General features: G+C 41.8%; 1 pseudogene; it reads left to right on the top strand.

Annotated features, from left to right (window-relative positions):
- Nucleotides 1-7502: 7502 nt before the first annotated feature.
- LOC125644050 (eukaryotic translation initiation factor 3 subunit G pseudogene) lies at nt 7503-9870 on the top strand (annotated as a pseudogene).
- Nucleotides 9871-22548: the final 12678 nt, after the last annotated feature.

The following is a 22548-nucleotide window of genomic DNA, read 5'->3' as shown; positions in this document are numbered from 1 at the left end:
AGGATTAAAAGGATTTGGGGTAAAATTTTCAAGTGTCTATTAATTTTGGTTCTCAATTTTTGGGTGACTGTCTTGACTTAAAACTTGTTTTTGAGAGGTCCTCATCATCACAAATTGAGAGAATGTATTGGAAATTCAGAAAATGCAATAGAGGTATAGAATTTCAAAAGACAGGTGGATGCAATGTATCAACCCATATATTCATTCCATTTTTCCTCCCAGTTAATAGGAGGACCATATGAAAATAAAGAAAAATATATTTCAGAACAGAAGTGTGGAACTGTGCTTGCAAAAATATGAGAAGACTAATAGTACATAATAATAATAACCCCAACAGGCAGACTTGTTGAGGCAAACACATTGGAATCATTCGGAAAAATAACTAGATGACACGATGTGAGAGAGAGCCAAAAAAGGAGAAGATTTTATACACCAAATAGCTTCTATTCATTCCCAAAGAATTTCCTCTACTCACACAAGAATTAGGAGGGGAAAATAAATAAATAAAACAAAACCTCTGTCTTAAGAAACCATAACTGTATATTACCCTGGCAAGGCAAAGGCAATAAATAAAGAAAAATGTTCATGTTCAGAAGTGCTTATTGACATATATATAGTGAGCTGCTGCTCAAGAAGCCAGAGCTCTCTTTTATAGTCCAAAGTCCTGAGGCTGTTGTGGGTCACTGCATGCTCTTTTGTCAGCTTACATTTTCAGCGGAGTTTTGTCTGTGATAACAATTAAAAACATAACACTGTTCTAGAAGTACAGGATATATACAGACACCTTCTGACATCCTGTATTTCATCTTGCTCTCTCAGAGCAACAGAAAGTAGTTAACCCCTGGAATCTGGATCTCATGAAGTCCCAGTGTGATTCTCAGGCACTCACGTGGCACTAGCAGATTGCAGAAGGAGCTGCTGCCAAACACGCTGATCTGTGCTCTTTAGCTCTGCCTCTTTTTAGGCAAAGAGCTCTACTGTCTAAACCCACCCATGTAGTTAGAGGGAAGTAGGATGTTTGGGTCTGAAGGGCTTACAGGACTAGATTAGGTACTGTAGTTTATATTTTAGCCTTTGTGCCACTGAATCTGGGACATTTCCAAGCCACTTAAAATGAGAATTGACCAGGATCTGATCTGTTTTAAAAGCAGCATTAAAATATTTTTTATTTTAATGTTGGGAAAGTATTTTAGTGGTAGTTTTACTCTGCTGCTTCTGTGAGGTGCCTGGAATGCTAAAATGGATAGAGGCCATAAAAATAAAATTAATTGTTGTTTTATTAATTATTTTACCATGTGGCCTTTGCTTTGCTTAATTGATTATTGCCAACTTTCCACTCTGCTCTTCTAGCTTTGAGGTTAGGACTTTTAAAAAATAACTTTTTCTCTTTTTTAATAGTTTGTCTCTTTAGTTCAATTTTGTGGCTTCCTGCACTTAAAAGGCATTTGTCTGTGTACAGACACCCATTATCTGCCTCTTCGTTATCTCTTCATTGTTTCCTGATGGCCAGCTGCCATCCTAGCACCTTCCCTCCAGCTGTTAGTAATTTTCACTTCATGTAGTTTAATCCATGCTATCTATTAGAAATCTCATTTGTCCTTGAATATGTGCAATATGCATAGAAATGAGTATGTTACCAAATTAACATATAAAACCCTTTAGAATTGGTATTTCGGGACACATGATTAAGCTCATCCACTTTGTTAGTCATAGCATTCGGTTTTTATCAAGAAGAAAGAGAAAGGGGCTGTTCTTGAGGAGAAGAAAATACAGCAGAAGGTTCATGTCTAAATTAAGCCCACAAAAACAGCAGAATAATATCACTGGGGAACCAACAATGGGACATGAAAGTTGAGAAGCTAGAAATAGGCTAGAAAGAGGATAGCTGGCCTTTTTGGGTATACATGCCTAACAATCAATGGCCTGAACCAGCTGGGCATCTTCAGAAGGCTGTGCATCCAGGTACAACTTTATTATGCTAGCCTATCAGCACTGTCACACAGTGATGTAATTTCCTAGATAATGCCCAGGACTTCAGAGACAGATTGGGACTAGAAAGCAGACTGTCTGACCTGCTTGCACTTTGGTTGTGAATACCTCCCTTAATTAAAGGTTGGTTCTGAGAGAGAGTGCACAACACTTGTAGCTTTGTGATAACACAAAAACCTGATGCTTTAAAATGCCAACTGTCTCACAGGAACACAGTGCCTCTCTTACAAAGGGAGGCAAGGTGGGTGAGCATTGGCAGCATGTCGCATAGGCTGGGAGAGGCTGTGCCTCCCCAAACAGCCCGATGAGGCCCCATCCATGCTCCTCCCCAAAGCCCTGCTTGCCTTTCCCCCTTGGTCCCAGCCCAGGCAGGCTGCTCCTTTCAGAGAAGCCTGCTGGGGCTGGGGTTATGGCAGCCAGGACTTGGGGTAGCTGGGGCCGCCAAGCGCTGAGGGGGCCCCAGGTGCTGGGGCTGCCTGCCCTGTACTTGGAGGCTGGGCCGGAGTGGGGCCCATGCACCACCTGCCCTGCACTGCACTTGCGGTGGGAGGGGGCAACACCTGCTCTGCGCTCGGGGTACGGGGTGCCACCCATCCTGTGCTCAGGGAAGGGGGTGTGCACTGCCTGCCCTCTGCTGCGCGGGGAGAGGGACTACCTGCCACCCACCCGCCCTGTGCTTGGAGGCTAGGGCAGGGAAGGCCCAGCAGGAGAAGGGGGCAAATCCTTGGGTGGGGGGACAGGGCTGGCTGGGGACTAGCCTCCCCCAGCCAGTGGTTCACCTGCTGCCAATGTGTGTGAGGTAACTCTTTAATTGGAACAACTATGTCTACACTACCACCTATGTCATTAAAACTTATGTCACTCAGGGGCTTGAGCTGGTAGTGATGCTCAAAGGCTACCCAGCACCACATAAAACAGCTGAGGGAAAGAGATGAGGAGGAGGACCTCCTTTGTAACCTTTAGCCCAATTGTTAGGGTCTTTACTTGGGATGTAGGAGACCCCTGGTTCCAGTACTCCCTCTTCCAGATGAGGAAAAGGGATTTGAAGGGGGATTGGCCTCCTCTCAGGTGATTGCCCTGCCTAACCACTGAGCTATGGGATATGCTGATGGGGGTCTCCTTCAATCTTTTGTTTGAGTAGTTCCGCTTTAATTAAATATTAATTGGGTTAGAGAGAGTGGTGGTCTGAGACCCCTGTTAAAATATCTTCTCCTCAGGCAGAGGGGGAACTTGAACCAGGTGTCTCCTCCCATCCCACATGAATTCCCTAACCACTGTGAAAAAGGTTATGAAGGAGGTTTTTACTCCTTCGCTGTGTAGATCTAAGTAGCCTCTGAGCATGGGGACTGGCCTGGCATGTAAGGCAGAGGAGCACCTATCTTCCTCTGGTTTGTGAATTTGCTCTGTGTCTTAAGTGGGAGATAGGTGCCTGAATGCCTGGAGTAAGGCAGGGATGCACAGGCCTAGAGGCAGAAACATAGGTGCCTAGGGAACTTTTACTGCAAAAAAATAGATGCTGAGTGATTTTAGGCACCTACAGGGTTTTATCAGTAGCTGAGTAGGAGTTTTGTGGATTGCAATGGTGCCTAAAAACAGCATTTAGGCACCTAAATCTGGGTATTAGGTGGTTAAGTACCTCTGTGAATTCATGCCTAAGTGACCAAAAGTTGTGCACTGTCCAGGAAGCAGTACCTCTCATCATGTCTGGTACCATCTCTAAAGCATTTTTAAATGGACCAGCTGGTTTACTCAATAAATCTTCATCCAAACTCATTGAGTAAAAAAGTGCTTACAATAACAATAAGCCTCTTATATGAAGTAGCCAATCCCTCTCTATACTATACTTCTGTTCATTCTTGAAGAAGTCACTGTGTCCCAATGCTGCTTCATCATAATTGCTGCATGTTTATGTTTATAAGCAGCCGAACTGAATTTGTAACATTAACAGAAGATTCTAGCGCTGCAAGCACAGCGTGAAATTTGAATCTGTGGTGAGGATCATGAAAATTATGGGTAGGACTTAAGGAACACCCAAGACTCATGATAGGATATTATTTTCATGTAGAGCCAAGGAAAAACCACACACATAGGCAATCAGAGTCTGTACTGAAGGGTTAGTTTTGGATTTTTGATTTGGATTATTCCAATTGTCATCAATTTAGGGCCTGATTATCAAAATGTAAGAGCACTTCATAAAGGGTAAGCAGAGAAAAATCCAAGTGTTTCATTGCTTGTACATTTACTTAGAGCAAAATGCTGGAATTTGGCTAGTTCGAGAGATATATTTTAGTTCTCCCACTAGAGCTAAAATAAAACAAATCCTTAAACAAACTCTGCAAAATTCACGCTTCTCCTGATGTGTCTGGACTGGGTTGCGTTGAGCTGGGCTGAGAAGCTACACATATGCACACACAATTGTTTTACAATCAGTATGGTTAAGTAAGCATTTGCACTAACCTCTGCACTAGCAGTGTCAAATATTTTCTGATACTCTATTAATGAGTAGTAATTTAAAGTTGTGTATATATATATAAAGTTCCTTCAACTGATGCATTCCTAATATCATATGCAGTAATATAGAAAGAAAACCAAAACCACAGAGCAAAGCAACTATAAGCTGTATAGCCTTTATATTGTAGTTGACAGGAAGAAATCCAAAATTCATTTGTCTAAGTGAGAACCAAGAACATACAATGAATCTAGATGCATTAGGTAAAGCAAGCAAAGCCAGCAGAGCAATTGTGTGGTCAATATGCAAAACTGATTTACAGGAACTAGATTACATTATTTTGAAATGGGAGTAATGCCCCGAAAGAGGTTGGCAGGGTAATTGTCCTGGCCTTCATGCTCAGGAATAACTCTAGATGTTCTGGAATCTTGTCTGGATGGCCAACAATTACAGTTATAAGACCCAATCCTAGGTGTTACATACTCTAGGCCTTCCTTTCTTCTTTCATTTGTGTAAGGGATTTTGCAGCTGAACTATGTTTCTCAAATGCTAAACATTAGAATGTCCCATCCAGTGTAACTGACTTAGAAAAATTAATATAGTGAATTGCTTAAAAATCCCCTTTTTAATTTTTTAAAAACATTTTAAAGCATTACTGACACAAACAGCTATTCCCTGTGCTTAAAAACAGAGACTACCACTAGTGCCATTAAAAAAAAAATTAAAAAAAAGTTTTAAAGGGTGCTGTAACTGATAAAAGCAATATAGTGGTGATTGCTGTTGTGTTGAGGAGTCAGGGGCCTGTGGAAAAGGAGGCAGGAATGGAGCTCCAGGAATTGGTAGGAATGAACCAGAGGCATTGTTAACTATATATAAAAATACCAGTGTGTGTTGAAAACAATGAGACAATATGAGGAGCAAGATAAAACAATAGCATAGAAATGGGTGTCTTTTTCAAGACATCTCATGGAATTCGGTATCCAATCCTATGGAAAGTCAATGGGAACTAGGTACCTACCTCATTTAGGCATCTTTGAAAATTCCAGCCACAAAGAATGGGTGAACTTTTCCTGTAAGTCAGCTGCAGATAATGGCTGTTTCCATTCAGAAACCTAAATACATGTATTCTTTCTGCATCAGGCACAACTAAGATAAACAATATTATTGACCAGAGGCTCAAAAATGATAGCTAAGAGCCCATGAGCCTCTCCAGATTCTATGTAGTATATGAAGGGACAATCCAGACTGACATCCACATTTGTCCCACAGGACTGAAACTTGTGAAACCTGAAAATTAAATAGTTTCATAACCAGTGGGATAAATAGATAGAAAATGAGACACTAGGACAACCAAGATAAAACAGCGCCAGAGAGACACCCATCAAAGGTTCAAAAGAGACCACCCAATGATTAATAATATTCAAAACCAACCACAGATTTAACTAAAGTGGATCCAGTAGGCCAAAACACCTCACTGATGTAGCTTCTTTGACTTCAACAGGGATGTATTTAACATTGCATCTGAGACCACCTGCCAAAAAATCATTGCAGTCACCAACCACTGAAATTTAATTACCATCAACCTCCCCCCAGATCTTTCCCAATTTCCTTCCAAGTTTGAGTGCCACATAAGTGCACAGGCCGGCTAATTGCTGTTTATTTGCCCAGTTCATTGAGCTTTTCAGAGTTGCTAAAGTCTCAAAAATGGCAACTCCACACCAGTCTTCTTTTAAGAGACTTTATGACCTGGTTTTCAGAAGTGCAAAGGAGTCACAGCTCCTACTGATTTCAGTGGGAGCTACAGATGCCCAGTGTATCTGAAAATTAGGTCCTTTATATATAAAGTTCACCACAGAAAACTTAGCATGCTCTGGGCTTCTCCTAATTCAGACTAGTTTAGATGCTAGTGGTGAAGTCAGGTAACTGCATATCTATCCACAGAGCTCAGTTTTGCAACATAAGAACATAATGGCCATATTGCCTCAAACCAGTGGTCCATCTAGCCTCATATCCTGTCTTCTCACAGTGGCCAGTGCCAAATGCTTCAGTGGAAGTGATCAGAACAGGACAATTTATCAAGTGATGCATCCTCTGTCATCCAGTCCCAAGCTTCTAGCAGTCAGAGAATTATGGACACCAAGAGAATTATGGACCCTGATGATCTTGGCTAATAGTCATTGATGGACCTACTCTCCATGAAAACTTATCTAATTGTTTTTTTAATCCAGTTATACTTTTGGCCTTCATAGTATCCCCTAGCAATGAGTTCCAAAGATTGACTGTGTGTTGTGTGAAGTAGTATTTCCTTATGTTTGTTTTAAACCTTCTGCCTAATAGTTTCATTGGGTGACCCAAGTTCTTATGTTATGCAAAGGGGTAAATAACACTTTCCTATTCACTTTCTCCACACCATTCATGATTTTATAGACCTCTTTCATATACCCCCTTAGTCATCTCTTTTCCTAACTGAACAGTCCCAGTCTTTTAAATCTCTCTTCTTATGGAAGCTGTTCCATACCCGTAATCATATGTTGCCCTTGTCTGTGTTTTTTCCAATTCTAATATATCCTTTTTGAGATAGGGCGACCAGAACTGCATAGTATTCAAGGTGTGGGCGTACCATGAATTTATATAGTGGCATATTTTCTGTTTTATTATCTATCCTTTTCCTAATGGTTCCTAACATTCTTTTAGCTTTTTTTACTTTCACAGAACACTGAGGAGATGTTTTCAGCGAACAATCCATGATAATTCCAAGATCTCTTTCTTGAGTGGTAACAGCTAATTTAGACCCTTAAGTCCTAAGTACAACCTGTACAAATCCTGAGTAGTGCTCATCATGTGAGTAGTCCCATAAACTATTCATGTGAGTAAGTAAGTGTTATGCTACTCAAAGTCAGTAGGGGGTTGCCATATTGGACCATTAGTTATTGAAACATAATATATTTGTTGCTTCTCCAGCAATTGTCATGGGGGAACTGTTCAGCAAAACACATCTGCTAAAGAACAGCACCTGGCATCCAGGCTCAAAACTAGACTGAGAAATAACAAGTGATCGTGCGAAATGTACCAACACCAACAGGTACTGACCTTTCTCTGCTAAACAAACTGCCAAAAGATCAAAGTCTGGAACAGTAGTAACAAGGTAACAGTTGGTAGTAACAGTTGGTGTCAAGAATGGAGGCAGTGATCATTAGTACGCCACCTGCATGTTCAGTTCCAGCGATAGCAATCACTAGGCCAGCAGCAATGAAGCACAAAGGGTCTGGTAATGACAAGCTCAGGACAGGAAAGTGAGAAGAGTGGCCTGGCTGAAACACTGAATCTATTTTAGAGGCAGATTACTTACAATAAACTTTGCCCTCTGGCCAATAATTCCAGATCCCCTATAAAAATCTGACTGCTGCTGGCTAAGCAAGAAAAAAAAACCCTCCAAAACAAATCCGACCCTTGTGTGCCAGGTATGCATAGCTGTGTGTGCACCAATGCAGATCTGTCAGCCGTAAACCTGCCACATCATGACAGCTGCTATTGCTATACTTAGGAAGGGGGATTAAAGAGAAAAGTCAATAGCAACCCAATTAAGAAACTTTTTTTTAAATTCTTTTGGAGTTCCCAACGCTGCCTTCTTCATTTACTAGAGAGGACCAAGAAAGAACTCTTAAGGGTTTAACAAACAGGTTAACTTCCTGTGCCCAGCATTTCTTCCAAATCACACCATATTAATGTGGTAATTGAAGGAGCATATCTCACTCACACACACAACTTTCCTGCTTCTAACCTCCGTTTCTCTCTCACACTGCATAGTGGAGCTAAGGAAAAAAGATATAGGGCCCAATTCTCTGCTCTCGTGACGCCCCTTTATGCCATTCCAGCAGTGTCAGTAGGCTGTTAATGGAGTGGAACTAGATCTCAGGGAATACCTCTGCCATTAAAAAAGTTCCCAACGTGGCACAAAGCAAGTAGAACAGCTCTATATTGACTTCTGTCCCTCTCCCAAACTCCAACACAGAATTCTCCTGAGGGCATGGCCAACAATGGAGAATGAGGTGGCATGGCTGGTGTGCCCTGTGCTCTGGCTGTTCTCAGGTGAGTCTCCTCTTAATTCTCGCCATGGGCCATCAGATAGACCTGTAGGCAGCACCATAATATAGTTACATTTGCCTCACACAGCAACATGTGTCTAGAACAGCAACAGATAATCAGGGTCTTAGAACTGGAGCCTTAGGCTGACTCCAGCCATTTGGCTTTGGATACACTTCCTTTTGCAGAACTGGGCTACTGTGCCTTGCAGCTAAGGTTACCCATTTGTTTGCCTGAGTTGGAGAAAGGATTGCCTGTGAGCGCAGACATTGAGCTGCTGAAAGCAGGTCCCCTCACATCCCCAAAAGAACTCATCAACAGGAACATCAAAACCATCGCAGAGTACCCGGAGGAGGAGGATGGGCGCAAGGTGAAGATCATCCGCACCTTCTTAATTGAGACCAGGAGGCCTCCAAGGATGTGGCTTGGCGGAAGAACTGGAAGAAATTCGGCAACTCTGAGTTTGATGCTCCGGGCCCCAATGTGGCCACGACCACGGTGAGCGATGAAGTCTTCATGACCTTCATCACCAGCAAGGAGGACCTGAACTGCCAGGAGGAGGAGGACCCCATGAACAAGCTGAAGGGGCAGAAGATCGTGTCGTGCTGGATCTGCAAGGGCGACACTAGACGATGCACTGCCCCTACAAGGACACGCTGGGCCCTCTGCAGAAGGAGCTGGCTGAGCAGCTGGGCCTGTCCACAGGCAAGAAGGAGACACTTCCAGGAGAACCGGAGCTGGTCCAGGCCCAGCAGAGCAAAATGGGGAAGTAGGTCCCGCCTAGCCTGCGTGACGGAGCCAGCCACCATAGGGAATCCATGCAGCCCAACCACAGGGCCGATGACAACGCCACCATCTGGGTCACCAACCTGTCGGAGGACTCGCGGGAGACCGACCTGCAGGAGCTGTTCTGCCCCTTTGGCTCCATCTCCAGGATCTACCTGGCCAAGGATAAGACCACGGGGCAGTCTAAGGGCTTTGCCTTTATCAGCTTCCACCGGCGCAAGGATGCTGCCCGCACCATCGCCGGCGTCTTCGGCTTTGGCTACGACCACCTCATCCTCAATGTGGAGTGGGCCAAACCCTCCACCAACTGAGGCCGGCACCCTGCCTGCTCCTGCTTCAGGAACGGTTGATGCTGTTGGGAGACTGGGTCATTAATAAAGGTTTATTCCCCCCCCCAAAATAGTGGCATTTAAAGTTGTTACGGTTATAGAATCATAGAAATGTAGGACTGGAAGGGACCTTGAGAGATCATCTAGTCCAGCCTCCTACTCTGAGGCAAGCCCAAGTAAAACTAGACCATCCCTAACAGGTGTTTCTTTAACTTGTTCTTAAGAACTCCAATGACAGGGATTCCACAACCTCCTTGGAAGCCTATTCCAGTGTTTAATTACCCTTATAGTTAGAAAAAAATGTCCTAATATCTAAACTAAGTCTCCCTTGCTGCAGATTAAGCTCATTACTTCTCATCCTACCTTCAGTGGAGAAGGAGAACAATTGATAACTGTCCTCTTTACAACAGCCCTTAGCATAGATTTATCAGGTCCCCGCTCAGCCTTCTTTTGTCAAGACTAAACACGCCCAGGTTTTTTAACCTTTCCTCAAAGGCAGGTTTTCTAAACCTTTAATCATTTTTGTTCCTTGCCTCTGGACTCCCTCCAATTTGTCCACATCTTTCTTAAAGTGTGTCACCCAGACCTGGACACAGTGCTCCAGCTGAGGCCTCACCAGTGCTGAGTAGAGAAGGACAGTTACCACCCATGTCATACATACAACACTCCTGTTAATACACCCCAGTATATTTACATTTTTCACAACTGCATCACACTGTTGACTCACTTTAACTCCCAGATCCTTTTGTGATGCTATGAGGGTTCACTCAGACCAGTAAGGAGTTGTGTTACCACCTGCCCTGTAATCATGGATGCTTCTGTGTAGTGCAGCTTAGCTCAGGACACCAACAGCAGCCGCCTACTCACAGCACAGTGACCTCATCCTGGCTTCTACCAGCCTGGTTTCTCCTTTCAGGGTGACACCAACTGCCATTCCAGTTCAGAGTTTTCCCAGTATCTTCTCTTCTGTAGTGCTCAGCCCTGATCACTGTAGCCTGTCACAATTTTCAAGTTGCTGATAGGTACCTCATAATGGATAGACACTGAAAAATCCTTAGCACATGCTCATCTACCTAAGTAGGGGTCTCTACTATACAAATCATGCTAAATAGGCCCTTTTTATGGATGGGGTAGGGTCCTTGGTTCCCATTCCCCTCATCCCTTTTATGTGTTCTCAGATTCCCTAACCCCAAAAAGGGCAGAGAGTAGGAGCACCAACCACCTAATCAGTTCACCTTCAGGCTTGCCAGACCTTTCTTATCCAGCCAGTATACCAGGGTCATCGTTTCTCTGTAGGCTCAGGCATGATGGGGAGGGGGGCACTGGTAAATGGCCTTCCTGAGGGCAGTTCCCCTGAGATCTTCCAGGAGACTCCTTTAGGAGCTGTATAACCACCATCTGCTCTCTCTCCCAGAGCTGCTCAGCAACTGGTGGGAACTTCCTGTTTTTAAGCTCTTATTCCACCATTAACATGATTGACAGGGCTGGAGGGATAGGCCAGCCTAGCTGCCAGCAGCTCTTTAACCCCTTCATCTCCACTGTGGCTTTTATATGCCCAACCACCAGCGCTCACAAACCCTTATCCAATTTGCTGCTCCTTTAAAGAGACAGTACAGATCATCAGCCTGTTAATTTGACCGAGAACTTTACTCTTCAGTTTGAAACACTGCACTGAGTAGGTTGTGTAGTAAAACAAGATTAAGTTTATTAACAAAGAACATATATTTAAGTGATAGAAAGTAGAAGGATTAGGGATCAAAATGGTTATAAACAAAGATAAAAATATGCTTCTAAGACTAAAACCTAACTTAAACTATAGTCTTTTGTTCAAAGTAGTTTTCGTACCACTGTCATTCTTCCAGTATGGTTGGCCAGTTCTTAGCCAGGATCCAAAAGAGATCCCAAAGCTCAGGGTTTCTTTGTCTCCTCAGGTGAAGGATGCCAAAATGGCTCACTCTCTGCTTATATCCTCAAAGTCTCTTTGTTTTCAAAGTCAGGAAGCCCACCAGGGGACTCTTCTAACGCCATGTTAATTTTTGAAGTTTCCTCCCCCCTCCCTCCCCTCATGTCTCCCCCTGTCACTAGTTTGATGGCTTTGTTTACCTTATGTAAATGTACTTCCATTGTCTCTCCTTGATCAATTTACACTGGAGAAACATTCAAAGAGGCAGAACCACATTCCTTTGTCTGGGGCAGGTTGACTTAAGCCTTACCTGCCAAACACATTTGAAGGACATATTTCCAGCACATATTTATATTTTTTCATTATATTAGCCTTTTTCACAACTACATCATATTGTTGACATATTCAATTTGTGATCCACTATAACCCCCAGATCCTTTTCAGCAGTACTACCCCCAAGTCAGTTATTCCTCTTTTGTAATTGTGCATTTGATTTTACCTTCCTAAGCATAGTATTTTTCACTTATCCTTATTGAATTTAATCTTGCTGCTATGAGACCAATTCTCCAGTTTGTCAATTCTGTCCTCCAGAGTTTTTGCAGCCCCTCCCAGCTTGGTGCCATCCACAAATTTTATAAGCATACTCTTGAATCCATTATCCAAGTCATTAATGAAAATATTGACTACTACTGGACACAGGACTGATCCCTGCAGAATCTCACTAGATACATCTCCCCCCATTTGACAGCAAACTATTGATAACTACTCTTTGAGTACAATTTTTTAGCCAGTTGTGCACCCACCTTGTAATTTAATCTAGACCACATTTCCCTAATTCGTTTATGAAAATGTCATGTGGGACAGTGTCAAAAGCATTACTAAAATAAAGATATCATGTCTACTTCTTTTCCCCCATCCACTAGGCCAGTAACCCTGTCAAAGAATGAAATGAGGTTGGTTTGGCATGATTGTTCTTGACAAATCCATGTTGGCTATTACTTATAATCCTATTATCTTCTAGGTGCCTACAGATTACTTGTTCAATAATTTGACCCAGTATTTTGATCCATGTACTGAAGTTAGGCTTACTGGTCTATAATACCTCGAGTCATCTTTGTTCCCCTTATTAATGATAGGTACTGTGTTTACCTTTCTCCAGTCCTCTCAGACCTCAACCATCCTCCAGGAATTCTCAAAGATAATTGCTGATGGTTCCAAGATTGCTTCAGCTAGTTACTTAAGTACCATAGGGTAAATTTCATCAGGTCCTGCTGACTTGAATACATCTATTTTATATAAATATCCTTTAACCTGTTCTTTCCCTATTTTGGCTTGTATTCCTTCCCTCTTGTTGTTAGTATTAATTGTGTTAAGTATCTGGTCATAATTTACATTTTCAGTAAAACCTGAAGCAAAATAGCATTAAACACCTCAGTCTTCTTCATGCTGTTTGTTACTAGCTCTTCTTCCATATTAAGTAGAGGACCTACATTTTTTCTTTCTTGCTCCTAATGTATTTATAGAACCTCTTCTTATTGCCTTTTATGTCCCTTGCTAAGTATATCTCATTTTGTGCATTAGCCTTTATGATATTGTCCCAACATACTTGCACTATTCTTTTGTACGCCTCTGTGACGGTCTATGTCCCTAGGGTTAGGGCAGTGCGGCCTAGCGGCCAGAGTCCATAGAGCAGCCCTTAGGGGCAGGGCAGCGTGACCTACCAGCCAAAGTCTATGTGGGTGGGGCACCAACCAAGGGGTGTGGCAGCCAGGCCAGCCCAATTCCACCAGGCTCTGATGCAGGGTCCTAACAGCGGCATAGCAACTTGCCACTGACTCATCAGGGGGGTCCTACCAAAACACGCTGAAGTTTCCCGGGTGGAAGGTACCACTCCGTCACCCTCCCTGGGTCACTTCCTATCAGTGTCTGCGTTGGGGTCTCTCATGAGACTTCAGATTCTCCATGATCAGCTGGGCTGGTTGGCTCCAGTGGCTCCTCCAGGCACTGGGGTTCAAGCGGGCCCTGAGAGGCTCTGATTCCCGGCGCAGTCAGGGGCTATGGCTGGCCCTCCACAGAAGCTTCTCAAACAGGTCCTTCCCCTGCAGCCGCCAGCCCAGAGTGAGTTGGGCTTCCTTCCTTTATACTGCTAGAGCATTTGGCACATGGCCGGACTTCCGCTGTGAATAATATGGGTTTAACCCTGTCTGGGCTAGTGCAGGGTAAGCGGACCCCATCACATCCTCCTTAGCAATTTTTGATTTTGACTTGACTCTAGATCATCTCCTCAATGAAGTTAACTTGTCAGGTTGCTTTTAATAAGGTCCCACAAAGTGGCAAATAAGGAGTTAAAACCTTGTCACATTCAGCTAGGCACCTCTTCAAATGCTGCAGGGATTGTAGAGAGAGGCAGCCACATGAGGCACTGGCTGTAATGCAGAAGCTAAATCTAAAAGGCCAGCAGGAGATCCCCCAGGCATTGCTGACAAGCTAATGAGACAGCAAGTTCCTTATTACCAGAACAGGGAGTGCAGGAAGTGAATGGTTGGAATTAAGTTTCAGAGTTGATGGGCCAGAGCATAATTCCCCAAATTTACTCCCATCTATGGGCTGCGTGGGAAGTCTCATCACTGTGTGATTTCTGGGATATAAATTTCATCTACTTTTATTTGAGAGTTTGGATTAGTCAACTGTTTTACTTGTGGGGCTCAGTTGCGGAATATACCTGACTAGAAACCCAGCCATACAGATTCCTTTATGCCTAGCTGCTACCCCTTCAGTTGTTTTAACATTGCCATATGCTCGGATCTCAAAATTAATGTCATGATCCAGCTGGTTAACTTTTTTTCTTTCTGATAAAGAAAATCCACTCACAACTAACTTGCAAACTGTTTACAGCTCCTATGCAGTAGGTAAAGAATTAGTATTTTTCTGAGGAGTCAAATTGGAATCACTTCGGATTTGCATTTTTCATTGTTATGCAATCAGGTCTCTTTTAGTTTCCTGATGACAGGTTTCAGAGTAACAGCCGTGTTAGTCTGTATTCGCAAAAAGAAAAGGAGTACTTGTGGCACCTTAGAGACTAACCAATTTATTTGAGCATAAGCTTTCGTGAGCTACAGCTCACTTCATCGGATGCATACTGTGGAAACTTCAGAAGACATTATATACACAGGATTCAGAAAAAAGAAAAGGAGTACTTGTGGCACCTTAGAGACTAACCAATTTATTTGAGCATGAGCTTTCGTGAGCTACAGCTCACTTCATCAGATGTATACCGTGGAAACTGCAGCAGACTTTATATACACACAGAGAATATGAAACAATACCTCCTCCCACCCCACTGTCCTGCTGGTAATAGCTTATCTAAAGTGATCAACAGGTGGGCCATTTGTGCTGGAAATGGCCCACCTGTTGATCACTTTAGATAAGCTATTACCAGCAGGACAGTGGGGTGGGAGGAGGTATTGTTTCATATTCTCTGTGTGTATATAAAGTCTGCTGCAGTTTCCACGGTATACATCTGATGAAGTGAGCTGTAGCTCACGAAAGCTCATGCTCAAATAAATTGGTTAGTCTCTAAGGTGCCACAAGTACTCCTTTTCTTTTTGCGAATACAGACTAACATGGCTGTTCCTCTGAAACAGGATTCAGAGTAACAGCTGTGTTAGTCTGTATTCGCAAAAAGAAAAGGAGTACTTGTGGCACCTTAGAGACTAAATTGGTTAGTCTCTAAGATGCCACAAGTACTCCTTTTCTTATTATATACACAGAGACCATGAAACAATACCTCCTCCCACCCCACTCTCCTGCTGGTAATAGCTTATCTAAAGTGATCACTCTCCTTACAATGTGTATGATAATCAAGTTGGGCCATTTCCAGCACAAATCCAGGTTTTCTCACCCTCCGCCCCCCCCCCCCCACACACAACTCACGCTCTTGCTGGTAATAGCCCATCCAAAGTGACCACTCTCTTTACAATAAGAAAAGGAGTACTTGTGGCACCTTAGAGACTAACCAATTTATTTGAGCATGAGCTTTCGTGAGCTACAGCTCACTTCATCGGATGCATACCGTGGAAACTGCAGCAGACTTTATATACACACAGAGAATATGAAACAATACGTCCTCACACCCCACTGTCCTGCTGGTAATAGCTTATCTAAAGTGATCATCAGGTTGGGCCATTTCCAGCACAAATCCAGGTTTTCTCACCCTCCACCCCCCCACACAAATTCACTCTCCTGCTGGTGATAGCCCATCCAAAGTGACAACTCTTTACACAATGTGCATGATAATCAAGTTGGGCCATTTCCTGCACAAATCCAGGTTCTCTCACCCCCTCACCCCCCTCCCAAAAACCACACACACAAACTCACTATCCTGCTGGTAATAGCTCATCCAAAGTGACCACTCTCCCTACAATGTGCATGATAATCAAGGTGGGCCATTTCCAGCACAAATCCAGGTTTTCTCACACACCCCCCACCCCCATACACACACAAACTCACTCTCCTGCTGGTAATAGCTCATCCAAACTGACCACTCTCCAAGTTTAAATCCAAGTTAAACCAGAACATCGGGGGGGGGGGGGGTAGGAAAAAACAAGGGGAAATAGGCTACCTTGCATAATGACTTAGCCACTCCCAGTCTCTATTTAAGCCTAAATTAATAGTATCCAATTTGCAAATGAATTCCAATTCAGCAGTTTCTCGCTGGAGTCTGGATTTGAAGTTTTTTTGTTTTAAGATAGCGACCTTCATGTCTGTGATTGCGTGACCAGAGAGATTGAAGTGTTCTCCGACTGGTTTATGAATGTTATAATTCTTGACATCTGATTTGTGTCCATTTATTCTTTTACGTAGAGACTGTCCAGTTTGACCAATGTAAATGGCAGAGGGGCATTGCTGGCACATGATGGCATATATCACATTGGTGGATGTGCAGGTGAACGAGCCTCTGATAGTGTGGCTGATGTTATTAGGCCCTGTGATGGTGTCCCCTGAATAGATATGTGGGCACAATTGGCAACGGGCTTTGTTGCAAGGATAAGTTCCTGGGTTAGTGGTTCTGTTGTGTGGTATGTGGTTGTTGGTGAGTATTTACTTCAGGTTGCGGGGCTGTCTGTAGGCAAGGACTGGCCTGTCTCCCAAGATTTGTGAGAGTGTTGGGTCATCCTTTAGGATAGGTTGTAGATCCTTAATAATGCGTTGGAGGGGTTTTAGTTGGGGGCTGAAGGTGATGGCTAGTAGCGTTCTGTTATTTTCTTTGTTAGGCCTGTCCTGTACTAGGTAACTTCTGGGAACTCTTCTGGCTCTATCAATCTGTTTCTTTACTTCCGCAGGTGGGTATTGTAGTTGTAAGAAAGCTTGACAGAGATCTTGTAGGTTGTCAAAGTGCTTGTAACCCCTCCCAGGCAGGTGCCGTCCGTATATTTTATAAGCATACTCTTCACTCCATCAAACAGGTCATTAATTAAAATATTGATTAGTACCAGACCCAGGACTGACCCCCTGCAGAACTCCACTAGATACGTACTCCCAGTTTGACAGCAAACCGTTAATAACCACTTCTTTGAGTACAGGCTTTCAGCCCGTTGTGCACCCATTTTATAGTAATTTAATCTAGACCACATTCTTCCATGTGTCAAAAGCCTTACTAAAATCAAGACATATCCCATCTACTGCTTCCCACGTATCCAGTAGGCTAATAACCCTTAATAATATTAATGACTCTTCATGATATACCACTAGCCCCATTGAGTGGAGCATAGTTAAGGTTAATTGGGAGAATCTTCACATTGAGTTTCCTTGCTCTCAAGCATTTTCTTCAGAATTGCTATAATGTTCCTATAATGTTTAATGGAATGACTGGTATTTACAATCTCTCTCTCTCTCTCGCTCTCTGTTTTTAATAGAGCTTTTTGTCTGTGAACATACAATAGCACACACAATTTATAAAAATCTCAGGGGGACCTCAAACCTTCATAAAAATGAAGGTTCAGATACTTGAGAGCATATGTGGAGCTTCATCCCTGCAAGGTTGAAGGCTTCATGGGGCAGAAGCAGATAAACTCCTATAAAGCTAAACTCAGGACTTGGTTCCCTGGTATCCTAAACGATACAAAACTCCAGAAGAACTTGGCTTCCTGCGTAGCTTCAGGCAATACAACATCCGAGGACGTAACTGACTTTTGGTAAACCCTGGTTCGGAAAATTGGGGTTGCACTGTACAGTGATTGCTGCTGGGACTACTGGAATGAAGCATTTCTGGAATTGTTTTAAGAACACACAGCACCATTACACACCAGTGAAGGACAGGCAGTGAAGAAGAACTCTGTATGTAACTGTAATTAGAAGAGGGATTAGGGTAGGCTGAATGTATTCATCAAAGATGGCATTTGCCCAGGATCCCTACCAGGGATAACAAAGCTACTTTTGCCAAAACTGTCATGGGATCATTTAGAACCTGGAGCTTATGGGTCACATCAGAAATACAAATTTCAGAGAATACTAAAAATCTGTGTAGAAAGAAAGAAAGAAGAGCTCGAGAATATTGATCAATTACAGAGTTACCTCAGAAGATGCTTTGAAAATCTACAAGGGGTATGTTTGGAAAGACTGAGATTTTGAGATTTCTCCTCCAGGGGAAAAGATCAGCAATTAGTCTTTCAATTGCACTTTGCTCTGTGAAATTCAATGCCATGGAGAATACCCATGATTTGAGAAAAACCTCAAGATTCTGACTACCTTGAGGGCTCAGCACTAGAAAGATCATGTGTTTAGTTTCCCAGGAACAGGTGTGGAAAAGAAAGTAGAATTTGTGATCCGTCCAACCTCCAAGCAGAATGCTACCAAGAAAAAACTGAATGTCTGGGGTTCCATCCCACACAATACACAATGGAGTGAGGAGCTGTGTAATCTCACACCTACAATTTGTCTTTATCCTGTTTTCAATACCTATCTGGAATGTTTTAATGTACCTAACATGAATTTATCGAAGAAAAACAAACATATCCAACCTCATTCTCTTTGGGCTTGTCACTGCATGATCATTCAACTATGAATAATAATGGTATCCTATATAATGCCTCATCTTTAGGATCACAAAATGCTTTACCAATAAATCAGATATACAAACTATGTACAAGGGATCATGTAATCCACTCCTGAAATGCAGCCACATCTAGGCAGCTATTTAGAAATAAAAATTTGGCCGAAAATTTAGGTGTTATAAAAATAAACTTCAAAAGATCAAGACAAATGTATCTATGATTTCTCTACATTCCCAAGGAAACAGGTTTGTTTTGGTTTTTGTTTGTTTTGTCTTTAAACAAATGTTGCCCTGCTGAGTTTGCAAACCAAATATTGCGGCATGATGCTTGTGCACAAAACCCAGAAAATGAAATTGAGTAGAAAATTATTAGAAGTAAAAATGAACCTACTAGTCTATTTAATTGTTCAGAGTGAAATCAGTGATATATAGTGCATTAATTTATTATATTCATTTTTAACAATTCTAACCAGGGACGGCTCTACCAATTTTGCCGCTCCAAGCAGTTGCCGCCGAATTGCTGCCGCGGCCGGAGGAACTGCCACCCCAGTCTGAATGCCGCCCCAAGCACCTGCTTGGAAAGCTGGTGCCTGGAGCCAGCCCTGATTCTAACACATTTTATGTTTGTCCTCTAACAGTTAAACCAGGGGTACAAGTGTATCACTGCATGCTTAGATTGTGATGGGGAAAGAGTTAAATATACTTTAGGATACTGTATGATACTATATTGATACACTGAGCTTTTTGATCAATGACTATGTATTTCACTGGGAAATAGTTATAGAGTCATACAGATACAGTGTCATATTCTGTCCCAAGCTGTGAAGAACCAGGAAAAGTGGAGGAAGGACTGTAAGTCTGAACTCTTGGGTTCTATTACTGGTTTTATCACTGAGTCACAGAGGGTATGTCTATACTGCAAGTGAAGGTGTGATTTTAGCATGGGTAGCTTTTTTCTAGCTAGCACAGGTAATAACAGTAGTGTAGACATAAGGGCACAGGCTAGCAGCCAGAGTTTATACTCAGGGTCCTTTCTACTGTGGTTGATGGTCCATGCTGAACCCATTCCTCCATGTCTACTCTACTGTTATTACCCATGCTAGCTAAATTACTCATGCTATAATCACACCTTCACTTGCAGTATAGGCATACGGAAATGTGGCCTTGAGCCATTCCCTGAACATATCTGAGGCCTTGTTTATGCGTGGGATTTAAATCATGCAAGCCCACCCACCATCGTATCTGCCCCAGTACAAATACCTATTGTACACAGGCCAAAATGCTATAAACCATAATTTTCATTGGTACAGTTGACCCCTGCTTGCTGGACCAATGAAAATCACGGCTACAGAGAGGTTTTTGTACTGGTGCAGCTATACTAATGCCTGGCCACTGGAGGCTGTAACTGGAGCAAACCCCTAATAATAGAGAAGGCTTGAGTATGTTTTCCCCCTGCTGCTTCTTTCACACTCTCGATGCAAGGCGCTTTACAACTGCAAGTATTATTTTTATGAATAAGGTTTCATTTCAACAGTAGAATTATAATGAGTAAAAATGGTGTAAGCATAGTTGTCTGCATTGTCGTCTGTATTCAATAGAGCACTTCTGATTTTGATTATATGCTGTATAAGGCCAAAGCCAGATCCCTAGTGCGATTAATAAACAGAGCTCAGTCCTCTGAATGCCACTGGTTGCTTCATTAGAGTGTGCATTCACTAAACTGTCTCTGGCATGGTTTCATGTTCTGCATCCAGTTATCACTGAGAAATAATGAAGTGGGGAGGGAGATATAAGTAAATCTACTCATATGAGTAGTTCCATTTACCCAACCATGAGACATCATTCATTTGTAAGTCCTTAAAAGACTGGACTGATAGAAAATTTCTAAAAAGTGCTACAAAATATTCAAATTAAAATACAGGATTTTTAAAATACCTCTTTAATATAAAACATAAGATAAACAAGCAAGAATATTGTAAGCTTACTTTCTGGTATAATATTATGAAACATTAAAATATAACAATAAAGATTCTTTACCCTGCAAAATATTATTTTCAGGGATGTAAATTATAGTTCTCTGGTTCCCACCAAACATCTGCAGGCAAAAAGCTTTCTCTTTCCAAATGTTTGATTTTTTAGAGTGTATATGCAACATTGCTTTGTTTCATGATTAAACCATTCTTGCCCTTTGAAACTATCGTTTCATTGGTGCCTTGTAGAAATGAAACTCCCCACCTCTCCTTCTTTCCCCCAAAGGGTGGCACAATTCAGGAAAAACAGTTTCAAAACAAATTCAGTTTAATTACGGGATCAGTGAACAGAGCAATGTTTTTTTGGCATCAGGTAGAAAAGCCGGCAATTAATCAGCCTCTCTAGAGCTGTATTTTGGCACTGTACCTCTGGATTAGATACTTGGATTTCAGTGCTTATTTTTAATGTTTCTTTCCCCTCTTTTCCTTTCCTCTTTATCAAGCAGCTTTTTTCCTTATAGTACTTAAAGGAAATTATTCTGCATCGTTTGTTATGAACAAGGAATTAACCATAGTGCCCTGTTTAATATGTAAACATTGGTGGTGGTGATGGGAATTCTGGACAAACACAAGCATTATCTGATAACAAAGTACATCAAATAAACATGACTAACTCAGAGATTGGAAAGGGGAGAAAAAAATCAAAAGAGCTCTTTACAATTAAATTCATTTACTCATCATAGTGGGAGTTAACAGAAAAATACTAACAGAGCAATAAAAGAAAAATGTTTAAAAAGTGGAATTCTTCAGCCCATCACCTGGTACAATTTAAAACTGCTACCAGGCTGGGGTAAGAGAGAAATTACCCCAATTTACAGTCAAATTAATAGAGAAAACCAATCAAACAAATGAAATTGAGCTTCTGCTAAGAAATAGAGTACACTTTAAAAAATTATGCATGGCTGGCTCCTGCAACATTGAAATCAACAGGAGTTTGCTGTTGCCTTCATTGGAAGCAGGATCAGGACCATAAAGTTCATTTTTGTAGATTATTGGATATACAAAACAAAATGTCATATTAGTAAACAGAAACAAGATATCTTAAGATCAGTATTCCTCCTGGGGAAAATGTTCCAATGCCACTGCCCCTTCACAAAGGTAAACATAACAAAATGAAACAATAAATATAGTTACTGCTGCTTGGTGGAAAATACCTACTTATTGAACTTGTGTAGATGTCCCTTAAACTCAGCATGAGGGTAATATCCAATTTTGTTAACTCAGATTGATAGATTTTGTTCATCATTCTAAATTTGTTCATCATTCTAAATTAAACTAAAGAATGAAAGAATTAACTCACAGTCTGTATTAGATTAATAACAGAACTGTTAAGCAAAGATGGGCCAAAAAGGATGAACTGATTAAAAATACTATTGAAATGACTTTTATTAAAACAATAATGCATAACCTGTATTGTCTCAACACTGCTGTATTTTCTTCTTTACATTTATCACTCTCACTTTTCATACTATGTTAAAATTTATATCGTTAGTAATTTTGATAGTCATTAAGAAAATATTAGTAATTAAATTATCTGAAGTATTATTACTTTTTATTGATATCATAGTAGCATCAGAGGCCGCAACCAGGTTTGGTCCCATAATGTCAGGCACTGTGTAGACGTATAATAAAGACAGACCCAAAAATTTACAGTCTAAGGCCCTAATTTGGCATTGTGATATATGCACAGATAGACCCCAGTTAACTTCAGTGTGGCTGCATGCAAGCACAAGGATCACCCATGTGTAACGCATTGCAGGATCAGACCTAAAAGAGCTTGCAATCTTAAACTATGAAACAGTCTTTAATATTTTCCCTATCTTCAATATGACGGGGAATACTACTCATTATTAGGCAATTTTTTTTAGAGACCAACATTTTTAGACTGATTTTTAACATGTATCACCTGTTGTTACCCAGTTTTACCC

This window comes from Caretta caretta, chromosome 10 (genome assembly GCF_965140235.1).
Source record: "Caretta caretta isolate rCarCar2 chromosome 10, rCarCar1.hap1, whole genome shotgun sequence".
NCBI lineage: Eukaryota > Metazoa > Chordata > Testudines > Cheloniidae > Caretta > Caretta caretta.
Note: the sequence above shows the minus strand (reverse complement) of the source record. Positions and strands in the feature narration are given on the sequence as shown.